Source organism: Mustelus asterias, chromosome 14 (assembly GCF_964213995.1).
Source record: "Mustelus asterias chromosome 14, sMusAst1.hap1.1, whole genome shotgun sequence".
In the NCBI taxonomy this organism is placed as follows: Eukaryota; Metazoa; Chordata; class Chondrichthyes; order Carcharhiniformes; family Triakidae; genus Mustelus; species Mustelus asterias.
Window position 1 is genome coordinate 74,208,113 of NC_135814.1, and position 16,525 is coordinate 74,224,637.

Genomic DNA, 16,525 nt, shown 5'->3' on the forward strand with positions numbered 1-16,525 from the left:
ATCAACCCAGATAAATGCGTAGTGGTCCATTTTGGCAGGTCAAATGGGATGAAGGAGTACAATATAAAGGGAAAGACTCTTAGTATTATAGAGGATCAGAAGGACCTTGGGGTCCAGGTCCATAGGACTCTAAAATCGGCCCCGCAGGTGGAGGAGGTGGTTAAGAAGGCATATGGTGTGCTGGCCTTTATCAATCGAGGGATTGAGTTTAGGAGTCTGGGGATAATGATGCAGCTACATAAGACCCTCGTCAAACCCCACTTGGAGTACTGTGCTCAGTTCTGGTCGCCTCATTACAGGAAGGATGTGGAAAAGATTGAAAGGATGCAGAGGAGATTTACAAGGATGTTGCCTGGATTGAGTGGCATGCCTTATGAGGATAGGCTGAGGGAGCTCGGTCTTTTCTCCTTGGAGAGACGTAAGATGAGAGGAGACCTAATAGAGGTATATAAGATGTTGAGAGGCATAGATCGGGTGGACTCTCAGAGGCTTTTTCCCAGGGTGGAAATGGCTGCTACGAGAGGACACCGGTTTAAGGTGCTGGAGGGTAGGTACAGGGGAAATGTTAGGGGGAAGTTTTTCACACAGAGGGTGGTGGGCGAGTGGAATCGGCTGCCGTCAGTGGTGGTGGAGGCAAACTCAATAGGGTCTTTTAAGAGACTCCTGGATGAGTACATGGGACTTAATAGGATGGAGGGTTATAGGTAAGCCTAGAAGGTAGGGATATGTTCGGCACAACTTGTGGGGCGGAAGGGCCTGTTTTGTGCTGTAGTTTTTCTATGTTTCTATGAACCGGCCCCAACAGCTTTCTGTGGTAGAGAATTCCACAGGTTCACAACTCTGATTGAAGAAGTTCTTCCTCGTCTCAGTCCTGAATGGCTTGTCCCTTATTCTTAGACTGTGGCCCCTAGTTCTGGACTTCTCTAACATCGGGAACATTCTTCCTGCATCTAGCCTGTCCAATCCCATCAGGATTTTATATGTTTCTCTGAGATCCCCTCTTATTCTTTTAAATTCCAGTGAGTACAAGCCCAGTCAATCCAGTCTCTATTCATATGTCAGTCCTGCCATTCCAGGAATCAGTCTGGTGAACCTTTGTTGGATTCCCTCAATAGCTAGAATGTCCTTCCTCAGACTAGGAGACCAAAACTTCTCACAATATTCAAGGTGCGGCCTCGCCAAGGCCCTGTATAACTGCAGCAAGACATCCTTACTCCTATACTCAAATCCTCTTGCTATGAAGGCCAGCATACCATTAGCTTTCCTCACTGCCTGTTGTACCTATATGCCAATCTTCAGCAACTGATCCACCATGACACCCAGGTCACATTGCACTTCTCCTTTTCCTAAACTGCCACCATTCAGATAATAATCTTGCTTCGTGTTTTTGCCACCAAAGTGGATAACCTCACATTTATCCACATTATATTGCATTTGCCAAGTATTTGCCCACTCAGCCAGCCTATCCAAGTCACCCTGCAGCCTCTTAGCATCCTCCTCACAGCACACACTGCCACCCAGCTTAGTGTCGTCTGCAAATTTGGAGACATTGCATTCAATTCCTTCGTCCAAATCATTAATGCATATTATGAATAGCTGAGGTTCCAGCACTGAATCCTGTGGTACCCCACTAATCACTACCTGCCACTCTGAAAAGGACCCACTCTCTGCTTCCTCTCTGTCAACCAGTTCTCTATCCACGTCAATACATTACCTCCAATACCATGAGCTTTAATTTTGCTCACTAATCTCGTGTGGGACTTTGTCAAAAGCCTTTTGAAAGTCCAGATACACAACATCCACTGGTTCACCCTTGTCCACTCTACTGGTCACATCCTCAAAAAATTCCAGAAGATTTGTTATTCATCTAAGATGAGGACTGATTCAGATTTACTGGTAGCTGATTCAAATCTTCAGATTTACTGGCAGCAGCTAAGTAGAAATGAAACCCAAAATTACCAGTATGCTATATTGGTCTGAAGCAATAACAGAGGGTGATTTCCATTGAATAAAAATTCATTTTAGCTTCATGACTCATTACTGAAATAACGTATTTATGGAATTAAAGAATGGTTACAGCAGAGGAAGAGGTCATTTGGCTGTATGTGCAAGCAACACAGCTAGTCCCACTCCTCTGTTCAGCAGGTTCAATTTCCTTTAGAAATCCATGATTGAATCAGTCTCCACCACATTCTCCGGCAGTGCATTTTAGGGTAAGATCCTGCAATTGTCTTAAACAAATGAAGTATTTGTTTTGCAATTTCAATGAAATCAGCAGAGGGTCAGTTGAACCATTTGCCAAATCTTAGCAAAGAAATGCACCCATTTAGTGTCCAAGCCTCAAATGAGGTGGAGACAGCAATCCCAAAATGGCAATATTTTAAAAATATTTTGCTATATACTTGTATACCAGGTAAAGCACGATTCTATGATTGAAATTTAAATATAATTCCTCTGCTCACAAAAATATTACCAAGTTCACCAAGGCCCTATGTAATTGTAATGAAGCTTCATTACTCTTATATCCCTTTGCAATACAGGCAAAAATATTGGCTGCGATTCTCCCATCCTGCTGCGCTAGAAAATTAGCGCAGCGGGCCGGGAGTGTCACATTGAGGGGGGGTCAGGGGGACAATGTGCGGGATCTGCTCTGCACCGGAAATCGGCGGGGAGGCAGGACTAGCATTTAAATGATATTGTGGGGGTTGCGGGGCTGGCCAGCGATTGAACTGGCCAGCAATCGGGAGGCTGGCAGTGCAGGGCGTAGAGTGTGCATGCATAGAGGCCCACTGGTTTCAGCCTCCTGGGCGAGAATAGGCCTCACCCACTGATTTATAATGATATTCACGCTGGTGGCCTCTGCAGTGCACAGAGTGTGGGAGATTCTGGTCTGAACTCCCACAAAAAACCAGCGTGAATTACTCCCGCTTTCACGCAAATTCAACACTTAGAATTTTTTGGGGCGAATTCCGCCCATTATGTGCTTTCCTAATTGATTTCTTTACCTGTATGTTAGGGTTTGATGCAGAATAATGCCACCGTTGCAGATTTCATCTCCATATTGACTGAAGCATTTCTTGGCTTCTGCCTCTTTGCTTGAACCATAGTGACATTATGACATGAACCATGATTAGCAATTCTTGGACAATGAGGATGCCACATAGAGATGGAGATTTGTGTACAAGGATACCCAGGATTCTCTCTGTTTAAACAATATTCTGCTTATCTATTTTTCCAACCAAAGCAGATAACTTCACATTTCTTCTCAGAGCAGGGAGGCTAGAAGAAATATTTAATAGTGATGTTCAAAATCATTGATTTGATTTGAATGGCGGAAAGTTTAGTAACCAGAGGATATTGATTTAAGGTGATTTTTAAAAGAACCAAAAATGAGGAAACTATTTTGTCTTGCATTGTATGTTGTTGTTCTCTAGAATAAGAACAGAGGAGGAGCAGGCCCATCAAGCTTGCTCTGCCATCCAAACAGAACATGACTGATTATCGACCTCCATGTATTTTTTCATGGTATCCCCATTTCCCATGACGTCATTAGTAATTAGAAATCTATCGATTTCTGTCTTGAACACGCTCAATGATTGAGCTTCCAGAGCCCTCTTAGGTAGAGAATTCCAAAGATTCACCACCCTCTGAGTGAAGAAATTCCTCTTAAACTCCGTCTTAAATGGCCTGCTCCTTATTCTGAGACTGTGTCCCTGATTCTAAATTCACCAACCAGGGGAATCATCCTATCTGCATCAACACCGTCACATCTGATAAGAAATTTGTACGTTTTAATGAGATCATCTCATTCTTCAAAACTCAAACATCCTCGACCATTGCTACAAACATCAAACATACCTGCCGCTCTATTGCCTGTCCACACTTTGGAAAATCAGATCACAAGGCTGTGCTTCTGCTCCCAGTTTACAAGCAAAAACTGAAGTGGGAGAAACCAATAAAGAAAAGGGACAGTACCGGACAAATCTAGAGCCCCAGGCTAACCACACGAATACACACCGATTATGGCAAGGTCTACACAATAAAACAGGCTACAAGATGAAGGCATATAGAATCGCTGACAACAATGCACCCCTCCCCAATGAGCTCAATGCATTCTGTGGCTGTTTTGAGCAAGAGGTCAGTGAGAGGATGACATCTGCCCTGAAAACCTTGGCCGAATTGGTATCTGAGGTCACCATCGCAGACATCAGATCAGCCTTCTTGCAAGTTAACCCGCGGAAAGCAACTGGTCCAAATGGAGTAACCAGATGAGCACTCAGTTCCTGCGGGAACCCGTTGGTGGGGGGTATTCATGAACCTCCTTAACCTCTCCTTACACTGATCTGAGGTCCCTACCTGCTTCAAGAAGACAACCATCTAACCTGTACCAAAGAAACGCCAGGCAGCATGCCTTAATGTCTACCGCCCGGTAGCTCTGACATCGATCATCATGAAGTGCTTTGAAAAGTTAGTCATGGCATGCATCAACTCCAGTCTCCCAGATTGCCTGGATCCACTACAGTTCGCCAATCGCCACAACAGGTCCACAGCAGATACCATCTCCCTGGCCCAACACACAACCCTGGAACAGCTGGATAACAAGAACATATGTCAGACTCCTATTTATTGACTACAGCTCAACCTTCAACACCATTATTCTACAAAACACATCTCCAAACTCCATGGCCTGGGGCTCAGTTCCTCCCTCTGTAACTGGATCCTATACTTCCTAACCCACAGACCCCAATCAGTAAGGATAGGCAACGACCCCTCCTTCACGATTATCGTCAACACCAGTGTCCCTTACTATACTCCTTATACACTTATGACTGTGTGGCCAAATCCTGCTCCAACTCCATTTTCAAGTTTGCCGGTGTATTGGGTCGAATCTCAAACAATGACGAGACGGAGTACAGGAAAGAGATAAAGGATCTGGTGAGATGCTGCGACAACAATAATCTTGCCTTCAGTAAAATGAAGGATATATCATTGACTTCAGGAAGCGTAGTGGAGGACATCTCCTGCCTACATCAATGGTGATCAAATGGAAATGGTTGAGAGCTTCAACTTTCTTGGTATCCAGATCACCAACAAACTGTCCTGGTCCCTCCATGCTGACGCTATAGTTAAGAAGCCCACCAACGCCTCAAAATTCAATTTTCTCTGGAGGCTAAGGAAATTCAGCATGTCTGTTACGAATCTCTCCAATTTTTACAGATGCAACATAGAAAGAGCATCCTTTCCTGATGTATCACAGCTTGGTATGGCTCCTGCTCTGACTAAGACCACAAGAAACTACAAAGGGTTGTGAACGTAGCCCAGTCCATCACATAAAACAGCCTCCTATCCATTGACCCGTCCACATTTCCTGCTGCCTCAGAAAAGCAGCCAGCATAAACAAGGACCCCGTGCACTCCAGACATACTCTCCTCCACCTTCTTCCGTTGGGAAAAAGATACAAAAGTCTGAGATCACATACCAACCGACTCAAGAACAGTTTCTTCCCTGCTGCCATCAGACTTTTGAATGAACCTACCATATATTTAGCTGCTCTTTCCCTACACCTTATCCATGACTCCAACACTATATTCTGCACCCTCTCCTTTCCTTCCCTCCCACATACTCTATAACAGTATTTTTTGTCTGTATAACGAGCAAGAAACAATACTTTACACTGTATCTCAATAGACGTGACAATAATAAATCAAATCAAATCAAATGAAATCAAACTCTCGAGAATACAACTTGAGTCTTCTCAGTCTTCCCTCATGTATGTTATGGCACAGCAGATGGTAAGTGCTGAGCTGCCGAAATCCCAAAGAGAAATTTGAAACAGCTGCCAGAATGGTTTTGCAATTTGTGCATTATGTGTAAGTTTTCTGAAATCAGGAAGTAACTTCTCAGACTAATTGTGATGAATTTATATTAAAGTTAAACATTTATTAAAACAAAGAAATAAAAATATTACACTTAAACCACAAGAACACCTAGGGGCCGGTGGCTAGCACTGGTGCCTTACAGCTCCAGGGACCTAGGTTTGATTCCCGGCTTGGGTCACTGTCTGTGTCGAGTCTGCGCGTTCTCTCCATGCCTGCGTGACTTTCCTCCCACAGTCCGAAAAACGTGCTGGTTAGGTCCATTGGCCATCTAAATTCTCCCTCAATGTACCCAAATCCGGAGTGTGGCGACTAGGGGATTTTCACAGTAACTTCATTGCAGCAGCCTACTTGTGACACTAATAAAAAAAACATAGTTAACAGTACTTTTTAAACCTTTATGAGCAAATCCTGGCTGAAATAATAGAGCTAAACATCCCTTGCATCTCCATATAGATAATCTATAAAATTCCAGTAGATTTACCACACAATGTCCTGCTGCTCTTAGGGTGTTTTCTAAGGGTGACAGAAAACTGGTTCTTCAGGTCTGGTCTTTGAGATCTTACCAGCTGCCCCATTGTCTTTTTCGAGATCTAATGAGCAGCCATCTTGACATTGAGATCTCACCAGCTAAAACACACAGTGTTCAATGTTTTCTTACATCTGTTTTCCTCTTTGATCTTCCCCTCCATTTTCTGCAATCCTTTAGATTGTCCCTTTTCCCAGAATTGATCAATCCCCCTCTTTTATTTACTTTATAGCTACTATATTTTAAATGAACACTTATCCTATTTTTCCTCACCTATTTACAGTCTTCCAGTGTGTATATGTTCCCCTTTGAACTACAACAGCGAAACCACTTCTTTTGTCGTCTTGTGTCATTTTTTAATTCAAGTTCTCCTGGTTTCCTCTGCTCATCACAATATGAGACCAACTGCCTTTACATCTTTCCTATTGATGTTTGACCTTTGCGGTCTTTCCATCTCTAATCTAATTAAACCAGCCACACCCCCATAAATTTGTTTTCCAGCATATGAGAATATGACAGTGATATTGCAAAAGAAAAAAAAATGAACTCTTGTTTTCTTGACATAAGACAAACATGCCTGACCAAGGATTAATGTGGCAAGTACATCCTTCCTTGGATAAGACCACCAAAACTGCAGACAATATTCCAGGTGTAGTTTCACTCTGCATTTGCAGCAAAACGTCTTCATTCCTGTACTCAAATCCCCTTGCGATGAAAGCCAACCCTACCATTTGCCTTTCTAATTGCTTGCTACACCTGCATGCTAGGTTTTAATGACTCATGAGAGGTACTGTCTGAAAGGATGATGGTAGCAAATTTAATAGTTACAAGAGAATTGGATAAATACACAATAGAAAGAAAAATACTGAACTATGGGGAAACAGCAAGGAACTAGAATGAATTGAATAGATTGACCAAAGAGCCATGTCATGCCTAGTAAAGATATGTCATATTCATAACTTTATACATGGACTGAGCTCATATGGAAACTTCTGAAACTGTATTTTGTTTGTTTAAACGGACACTAATGAACGATTAAGGCGGCTGGCAAAAATCAAGTGACTTTTTGGCATTTGGACTGCAGACAGTATCAAGTCTCCGGCAAATACTTATTCAAAAATGTACAAAGGGGAGGGGGGGAGGCTACACAACCGCTGTGCAATTGACGTCTCATTATTAAGGATGGGCTAACACATAAAGACCGTGGGCGGAATTCTCCCCAAAAAATTCTATGTGTCGAATTTGTTGGAAAACTTGAGTAATTCACGCTGGTTTTTTTGGTGGGAGTTCACACTAGAATCTCCCACACACTGTACAATGCAGAGGCCACCAGTCCGAATATCATTAGATTTCAGTGGGTGGGGCCTACCACACCAAGGAGGCTGAAATCAGTGGGCCTCTGCACATGCATAGTGGCCCCACACTGTCAGCCTCCCGATTGCTGGCCAGCCCGGGACCTCTGCAATGTTGCCCCTCCCCAACCATTCCCAGCAACACCTCCCCCCACCCGCCCCCCAATCCCAGAGCGCCGCAATCTCCAGCCCCCACCCTCTCCACAGAGCAGACCCTCCAGGAAGCAGCCCCCCCCCCCCCCCCACCCCAGGTCGTCCCGATCACTGGCCTTACTCCTGCCCTGACCGATCCCAATGCAGATTCGCAGTGGGACCCCCCCCCCCCCCACTGATCGCCCCTAGGTCCTGCCCCATCAGGCCCAGTCCCCATCAGGCCCAGCCTCCATATCCCCCGCCCCCTTGGCACTGCCCATATGCCCAGTGGGCAGTGCCAAGGTGCCCCTTGGTCATGGGCACTTTGCCCCTTGGGCAGTGCCAGGGGCACAGGCTGGTAATGCCAGGGGGCACCACCTCCACACTGCCCGACCCCCTGGGGGGGGGCTCCAATTGCCCCACCCCGCCTCCTTCACTCCAGCAGACTCATCCCGAAAGTTCCTGGAAAAGGGGATCTACTGTAAACTCTGCTGGAGTGAAACACTCTGGTGGGGTGGGAAAGGCTAGCGGGACCAGAGAATTCAGTCCTGGGCCCGCTAATTACATTAAAAGCAAATTTAAATTATATTAAAATGACTTTCCTGGTCTTTCTACCAGTTTCCAGCGTAGATCTGATGGCACCAGAAATCAAGCACTGGGAGATGCGCTCACTGTGGGAACGCATGCGTGGATCTCGCGCATGCCCGGCTTCGAGATTCTCCCACCCTGCTGCGCTAGAAAATTAGCGCATTGGGGTGGGAGAATTGCCTCCCCCCGTCGCCATGATTCATGTTAGACAAAAGTGAAGATTGAAACTCAATGGCACTGTGACAATACTGTCCCTTTAAGAAATGTATTTATGTCATGTTTCTTGTAAAGGCTTTTGTTTAGAATTCAGTTCTATTTACCCAGTGCTGCCTTGTCTATCTTAATTGTTGGGAGTGTTTGCTTTAATCTGGGCTAAAGCAGTTTTGTTGTTTCACTGTTTTCTCCTGGGTTTTTCAGGGTAGGGTAGACCTGTGGTTTCTTGTGTGGATTTGATGATTTAAAGTTGAAGTGAGGATTTTCTAAAGTAATTTGTAAAAGTGCAGTTTCTTTATCTGTATCCAATATTTGTATTCTATACCAACTATGTGACATTGTGATAATTTGGACAAAGTGCTTTTTTATTATTCTTTCATGGGATGCAGACTTCGCTGTAAAAGTCATCATATGTGGCCCAATCCAAACTGCCAGGACTGAGTAGCCATTTCAAAGGGCAGATAACAGTCAACTATCCTGTTGTGGATCTGGAGTTACATCGAGGCCAGACCAGGCAAGGACATTACTAAACTAGATGGGTTTTTATTAAAATCAATGATAGTTTCATGGTCACCATTACGGAGCTAGTTTTCAATGCCAGATTTTTCTGAACTGAATTTAAATTCCACCACCTACCATGCTGGGATTTGAACCCATGTTCTGAGAGAATTAGCTTGGACCTCTGGATTAATGGTCCAGTGATATTCCCAATACAACAATAAGAGAGCGAATGCATTGTGTTCATGACTGCCAGCACAGGTACAATGGGCCAAATGATCCCCTTCTGTACAATATTAAATATCACTTCGTTGCTTTCATGAGACATTGCTCAAGGTAAATAAATGGGTATGCTTCTCTATCCCATGTATGATACATTATTAGAGCTACTGATTGTCATTTGATCAACTAAGTTAATCTATGTTTTAATTACAGAGCAATTTGGAAAAACTTCTGAAAAATACTGTGCAACTTGTGGGAATAAACCCATTATAAATGTGAAAACTGTAATGTTCTAATATTGTTCTTGGTTATGGGTCTTACTCAAAAATAAAAAGACGTGATTTGCACATGTAGAGCCCGATTCTCCCATCGTGACCCACAACCCTTCTGGCGGGTCCGGTTGGGAGAATCGCTTCGTCGGCCTTTTTCTGGGATTTAGGCATGCGTCGGGAATGCATGCGCGTCTCCCAGAGCCGGAGAACAGTCGCAGTCCAGACCACGATGGAAACCGGCAGGAAACGAGGTAAGTGATTTGAATCTTTTTTAAATGTATTTTAAATATGTTTTGCATGTCATTGTCGGGAACTTGCCGGTCCCGATAGAATCTCCCACCCCACCTGGAGTACTTCATTCCGGCAGGGTTTAGAATAGCCCCCCACGTTCAGGGAACTAGCGTGAGACCCCGCCGGAATGAAGGGGGGGACAATCGGGGCCCCCCAGGGAATCAGATGGTGGTGGGGGGGGGGGGGGGGGGTAGTGCTCCCTGGGCATCGGCACCCTGGCAGTGCCAGCCTGTGCCCCCTGACACTGCCCAAGGAGCAAAGTGCCCATGCTCAGGGGGCAACTTGGCACTGCCCAGCAGGCATTGGGCAGTGCCAAGGGGTCAGGGCCTAGGGGTGATTGGTGGAGGTGGAGGGTCCCACTGCCACTTTGCATGGGGATCGGTTTGGGCTAGATGGAGGCCAGCGATCGGGGCGGGCTGGGGGGTGTGATCTGCCGAGGGTGGGTCTGACCCCAGGGGAGGGGATCGCCTCAGCTGGGGAGTGGGCTGGACATCAGGGCAGGGGTGGTGTCAGGGCTGGCCTGGGAATTGTTGTGGGGGCCGCAATCGGGCCATGGTGGGCGCTGGAGGGGCAGCACTGTGGGGGTCCCAGACTGGCCAGCGATTGAGCTGGCCAGCAAACAGGGAGACTGACAGATCGGGGCCACTGCACAGAGTTGTGGAGCTGTCAGCCTCTGGCACGAATAGGCCCTGCCCCCTGGGTTATTAATGAGATTCACAATTGTGACCTCTGCATTGCACAAAGTGGGGAGATTCAGATCTGAAGCTGCACTGAAAAAACAGTTACGATCTAGAACAGTTTTCCCACCAATTCAGCACTTTTGGAAGAATCGCCCCCGTAGATTCAAACTAACAACAGTAGATTTATTCTAAGAGCTCTGGCCTGTACGGAGTAAAAGCTGAAAGTAAAACAGCAACCTGTGCAACACTCTAATCATGTCACCATCAAAATCATGTGATCAGCTCTTTAAGCAATCTGCAACCACTTACAAATATAATATCCCTTCCCCCCTTTTCCTTCTGTGGTCATGACAACAAATTACTACAAAGTTATACAAAGGATCAGGAATACTCACGACACAGTAGTATACATCATTAATCATTACATACAATCAATAAGAAAGTTGATCAGGAGGATGCCTATTCCTCTTTGGTTGTATATGACGTTTTGGAATTTAGAAATCCTTGACCCTAGAAGTATGATTTGGAGTTTCAGTCGACACTTCTTGTCTTGGAACTAATTCTGCCTCATTCTCACATGGTATAGTAGCTGAGGCACAATCATCAGGCAACTCAGATTCAACTAAGTCTTCAATAGTATTATTCACAGCACCAGGGACTAAAGAAGTTGGTACTTCTGAAGGCGACTTTGAGAAATCATTTTGAAAAGATAACAGTTGGTTCACATGGCATCACGAAACTAGTTTACCTTTGGCTTGACCTGTTTTTGCTAAAACTATGGCTGGTCCCCCTATCTCATTCATGGCAGAACACACAAATCTCTTTTTTGAAATGAGCATTTTTTTGCCCTCACTTCTTGTCAGCAACTTGAGATGGTTATTGACGCTCTACTATCTCTGAAGTTTCTGGGAGTAGTAACAAATTATAGTTCTCAACTTTTAAGAGTAGCAATGCAGATGAACTTTGGGTAGTCACATGAGTAAAATAAGATATATATATAAGATATTATATCGTCACATAAGAGGCCAAAAAGCTATTCATATGATGTGATAATGAACTTTGCTCTCTTGAAGCTTTTAAAGAATGTTTCAAAAATTGTACGAATCTTTCAGCTAATCTAGTGGTTAACAGATGATAAGGTGCAGATTTCATATGCTGAATACAATTTAGTTTGTGATAATCCTTAAACTGTTGTGAAGTAAACTGTGACCCATTATCGCTAACAATCTGGTCCCATTTATCATATCTTGCAAAAAAATTTATCTAGTTTTTCAATGGTTTGTTCAGTTGAAGTAGATCTCGTGATAACTTCTGGCCACCTTGAGTTATGACTAAGAACTGGACCAGCCAAATCTACATGCAATCATTGCCATGGCATTTTAGGCCATTCCGAAGGGCACAAAGGAGTCAACTGTGGTGTATTTCTTATTCGTGCACAAGAGCGTCCCACTTTTTCTTCAATTGAACACACAAACCCGGCCACCAAAAATAATTAAGTGCTAGTTCCTTCATCTGGACGACACCAGAATGTTCTTCATGTAGTTGTTCAAGAATTCTTCCACACAGACTAGGAGGAATGATCACTCAGATTTCCAACAATAGACACCCACCTTCGACGGTCAACTCAAGCTTTCTTGACATGTATGGTTTCAAATCAGATTGAGGACGACGCATTCCATCATTCCTTTCAATACCTTATCTATCACCTTTCCCATTGCGGGATAATTTCTGGTATGTCTCTGAACTTGAGAAGCTGTTACAGGCTCAATAATTATCTGCAAAAAAAAGGAATATTAGCAAAACTAGTTGGTGGTATCTGCTCAATCTAAGCATGATAATACATCACCATCAGCATAGCACTCTGATTGACAATACTTTATATTGTAGGAGTGTGCAGACAAGATCCGTGGTCATACTTGCAATTGGCAAGCAGCTAATGACGATGTGCCTTTATAAAGCCCAAAAATAGTAGTTACGGCTCAATGATCAGTCAATTTGTGTGCCAAAAATTATACTCAATGCTTTTTTTCTAGTTGAGCATTGTTAGATTCAGCACTAGTCAGAGTATGCGAAGCAAAAGCAATTGGTCATTCTTCTCCCAAAGACATTAATATGTGAAATGACTGCCCCTCTCCATCAGGTAAAGGGTCACAAGCAAGCAGTAATGGTAGCTTTGGATTAAAATTAATCAATACTTCAGACTTCTGCAAAGTATTTTTGACATCCTTGAATGCTTCCTCACATTCAGTTGTCCAGTCCCATGACAATTTTCCACATAGTAATTTATGCCATAGCTTCAGTAATGTAACTAAGTTAGGAACAAATTTGACATAATTTCATAATCTAGAAAGAACCTCAATTGTGTCACATTCATTGCACATGGTGCTTCTCAAATAGCGTCCATCTTTTTAGGTGCTTTAAGTTTTATTGTAATCCTTTACTATAAATAATGTGACCCAAATACTGGACTGGTGTCTGGAAAAAGTCACACTTTTCTTCCTTGAAATGCAGATCATGTGCTTGAAGACATTCCAATGCTGCTTCCAAATTATTCAAGTGCTCTTATTCACTGGACCTTGTAATTAGAATATCATTCAGGTAACATTGTATACCAGAGAGACCACTTAAAATTTGATCCATCGATCTTTGGAAAAGAGCTGATGTGGATGTTATTCCAAAAGGTACTCTTTTATAATGTAATAGGCCCTTGTGAGTAATGATGGTCAGAAATGGTTGCAATTCAACAGCTGTATTCATCTGTAAAATGCTTGTGAAAGATCAATCTTGCTGAATTGCTGCCCACCTGGTAACCTAGCAAACAAATTTTCAATTAAAGAAAGCGGATATTGATCGCACACAACACTGTGTTTATAGTTATATTAAAGTCACCACAAATACGAATTGAACCATCTGGTTTCATGACAGATAAGATAGGGGTAGCCCAGTCACACATCGTAACTGGCTCTAACACACCAGCGTTAACAAGTCATACTAATTCTTCTTCAACCTTGGATGAATTGCAGGATGCTTTCACCTTCCACTTGATTTCTTCTGTAAAACATCTCAAATATTCCTGCACTAACATCCTAGCGGGGAGGTTTGATCGTGCAGTTCGGGTGGATTTAAACTAAAGGCAGGGGGTGGGCTCCACAGCAATAGATCAGGGAGTATAGAGATGGTGGAGAACTCAGTGACTGCATCCAGTAAAGCTAAGAGAAATAAAACACAGGGAGAGGGTACAAAACATGACAGGACAGATTGTCTGACGTGTGTTTGCTTTAACACACAGAGTATGACAGGTAAGGCGGATGAACTTAAAGCTTGGATTACTACATGGAACTATGATGTTGTGGCAATTACGGAGACTTGGATGAAAGAAGGGCAGAACTGGCAGCTTAGCATTCCAGAACTTAGATGCTTCAGGCGAGAAGGTGACAAAAGAGCTGGGGGTGTTGCTTTACTGATTAGGGAGAATGTCACAGCTATACAGAGGGAGGACATCTTGGTGGGATCATGCAGTGAGGCTATATGGGTAGAACTCAGGAACAGGAGTGGTGCAATCACACTGTTGGGGTTGTACTACAGACCTCCCAACAGCCAGCGTGAAGTGGAGGAACTGATATTCAACTTCCCGAGCATAGATTGGGATTCCTTTAGTGCCAGGGGCTTGAACAAGGCAGGATTTGTTCAAGGTGTCCAAGAGTGCTTATTGAGACAATATGTAGATAATCCAACTCAGGAAGGGGCTATCTTAGATCTGAACAAAGAACAAAGAAAATTACAGCACAGGAACAGGCCCTCCAAGCCTGCACCGACCATGCTGCCCGACTTAACTAAAACCCCCTACCCTTCCGGGGACCATATCCCTCTATTCTCATCTCATTCATGTACTTGTCAAGACGCCCCTTAAAAGTCACTACCGTATCCGCTTCCACTACCTCCCCCGGCAACGGTTCTGGTTCTGGGAAACAAGCCCGACAGTGATTGATGTCTTAGTGGGGTATCATTTTGGGAACAGTGATCACAATTCAATAACTTGCAAGATATTTGTAGAAAAGGATAATAGTAGTCCCAGAGTGAAAGTACTAAACTGGGGGAAGGCTAACTATGACAGAATTATAGAACATAGAACATAGAAAGCCACAGCACAAACAGGCCCTTCGGCCCACAAGTTGCGCCGATCACATCCCCACCTCTAGGCCTATCTATAGCCCTCAATCCCATTAAATCCCATGTACTCATCCAGAAGTCTCTTAAAAGACCCCAACGAGTTTGCCTCCACCACCACCGACGTCAGCCGATTCCACTCACCCACCACCCTCTGAGTGAAAAACTTACCCCTGACATCTCCTCTGTACCTACCCCCCAGCACCTTAAACCTGTGTCCTCTCGTAGCAACCATTTCAGCCCTTGGAAATAGCCTCTGAGAGTCTACCCTATCCAGACCTCTCAACATCTTGTAAACCTCTATCAGGTCACCTCTCATCCTTCGTCTCTCCAGGGAGAAGAGACCAAGCTCCCTCAACCTATCCTCATAAGGCATGCCCCCCAATCCAGGCAACATCCTTGTAAATCTCCTCTGCACCCTTTCAATGGCTTCAACATCTTTCCTGTAATGAGGTGACCAGAACTGCGCGCAGTACTCCAAGTGGGGTCTAACCAGGGTCCTATAAAGCTGCAGCATTATCTCCCGACTCCTAAACTCAATCCCTCGATTAATGAAGGCCAGTACACCGTACGCCTTCTTGACTGCATCCTCCACCTGCGAGGCCGATTTAAGAGTCCTATGGACCCGGACCCCAAGGTCCTTCTGATCCTCTACACTGCTAAGAATGGTACCCTTCATATTATACTGCTGCTTCATCCCATTGGATCTGCCAAAATGGATCACCACACACTTATCCGGGTTGAAGTCCATCTGCCACTTCTCCGCCCAGTCTTGCATTCTATCTATGTCTCGCTGCAACTTCTGACATCCCTCCAAACTATCCACAACACCACCTACCTTGGTGTCGTCAGCAAACTTACCAACCCATCCCTCCACTTCCTCATCCAGGTCATTTATGAAAATGACAAACAGCAAGGGTCCAAGAAAAGATCCCTGGGGCACTCCTCTGGTCACTGACCTCCATGCAGAGAAAGACCCCTCCACAGCCACTCTCTGCCTTCTGCAGGCAAGCCAGTTCTGGATCCACAAGGCAACAGCCCCTTGGATCCCATGCCCTCTCACTTTCTCAAGAAGTCTTGCATGGGGGACCTTATCGAACGCCTTGCTGAAGTCCATATAGACCACATCCACCGCTCTTCCTTCGTCAATGTGTTTGGTCACATTTTCAAAGAACTCAACCAGGCTCGTAAGGCACGGCCTGCCCTTGACAAAGCCGTGCTGACTACTTTTGATCATACTAAACTTCTCTAGATGATCATAAATCCTGTCTCTCAGGATCCTCTCCATCAACTTACCAACCACTGAGGTTAGACTCACCGGTCGGTAATTTCCCGGGCTGTCCCTGTTCCCTTTCTTGAATATAGGGACCACATCTGCAATCCTCCAATCCTCCGGAACCTCTCCCGTCTCCATCGACGATGCAAAGATCATCGCCAAAGGCTCCGCAATCTCCTCCCTCGCCTCCCACAGTAACCTGGGGTACATCCCATCCGGTCCCGGCGACTTACCAACCTTGATGCCATTCAATAGTTCCAACACATCCTCTTTCTTTATGTCCACATGCTCGATCCTTTCTGTCCACCGCAAACCAGCAGTACAACCACCCAGATCCCTTTCCACCGTGAATACCGAGGTAAAGTATTCATTAAGCACCTCCGCCATTTCTAACGGTTCCGCACAAACTTTTCCCCCTTCACCTTTTAA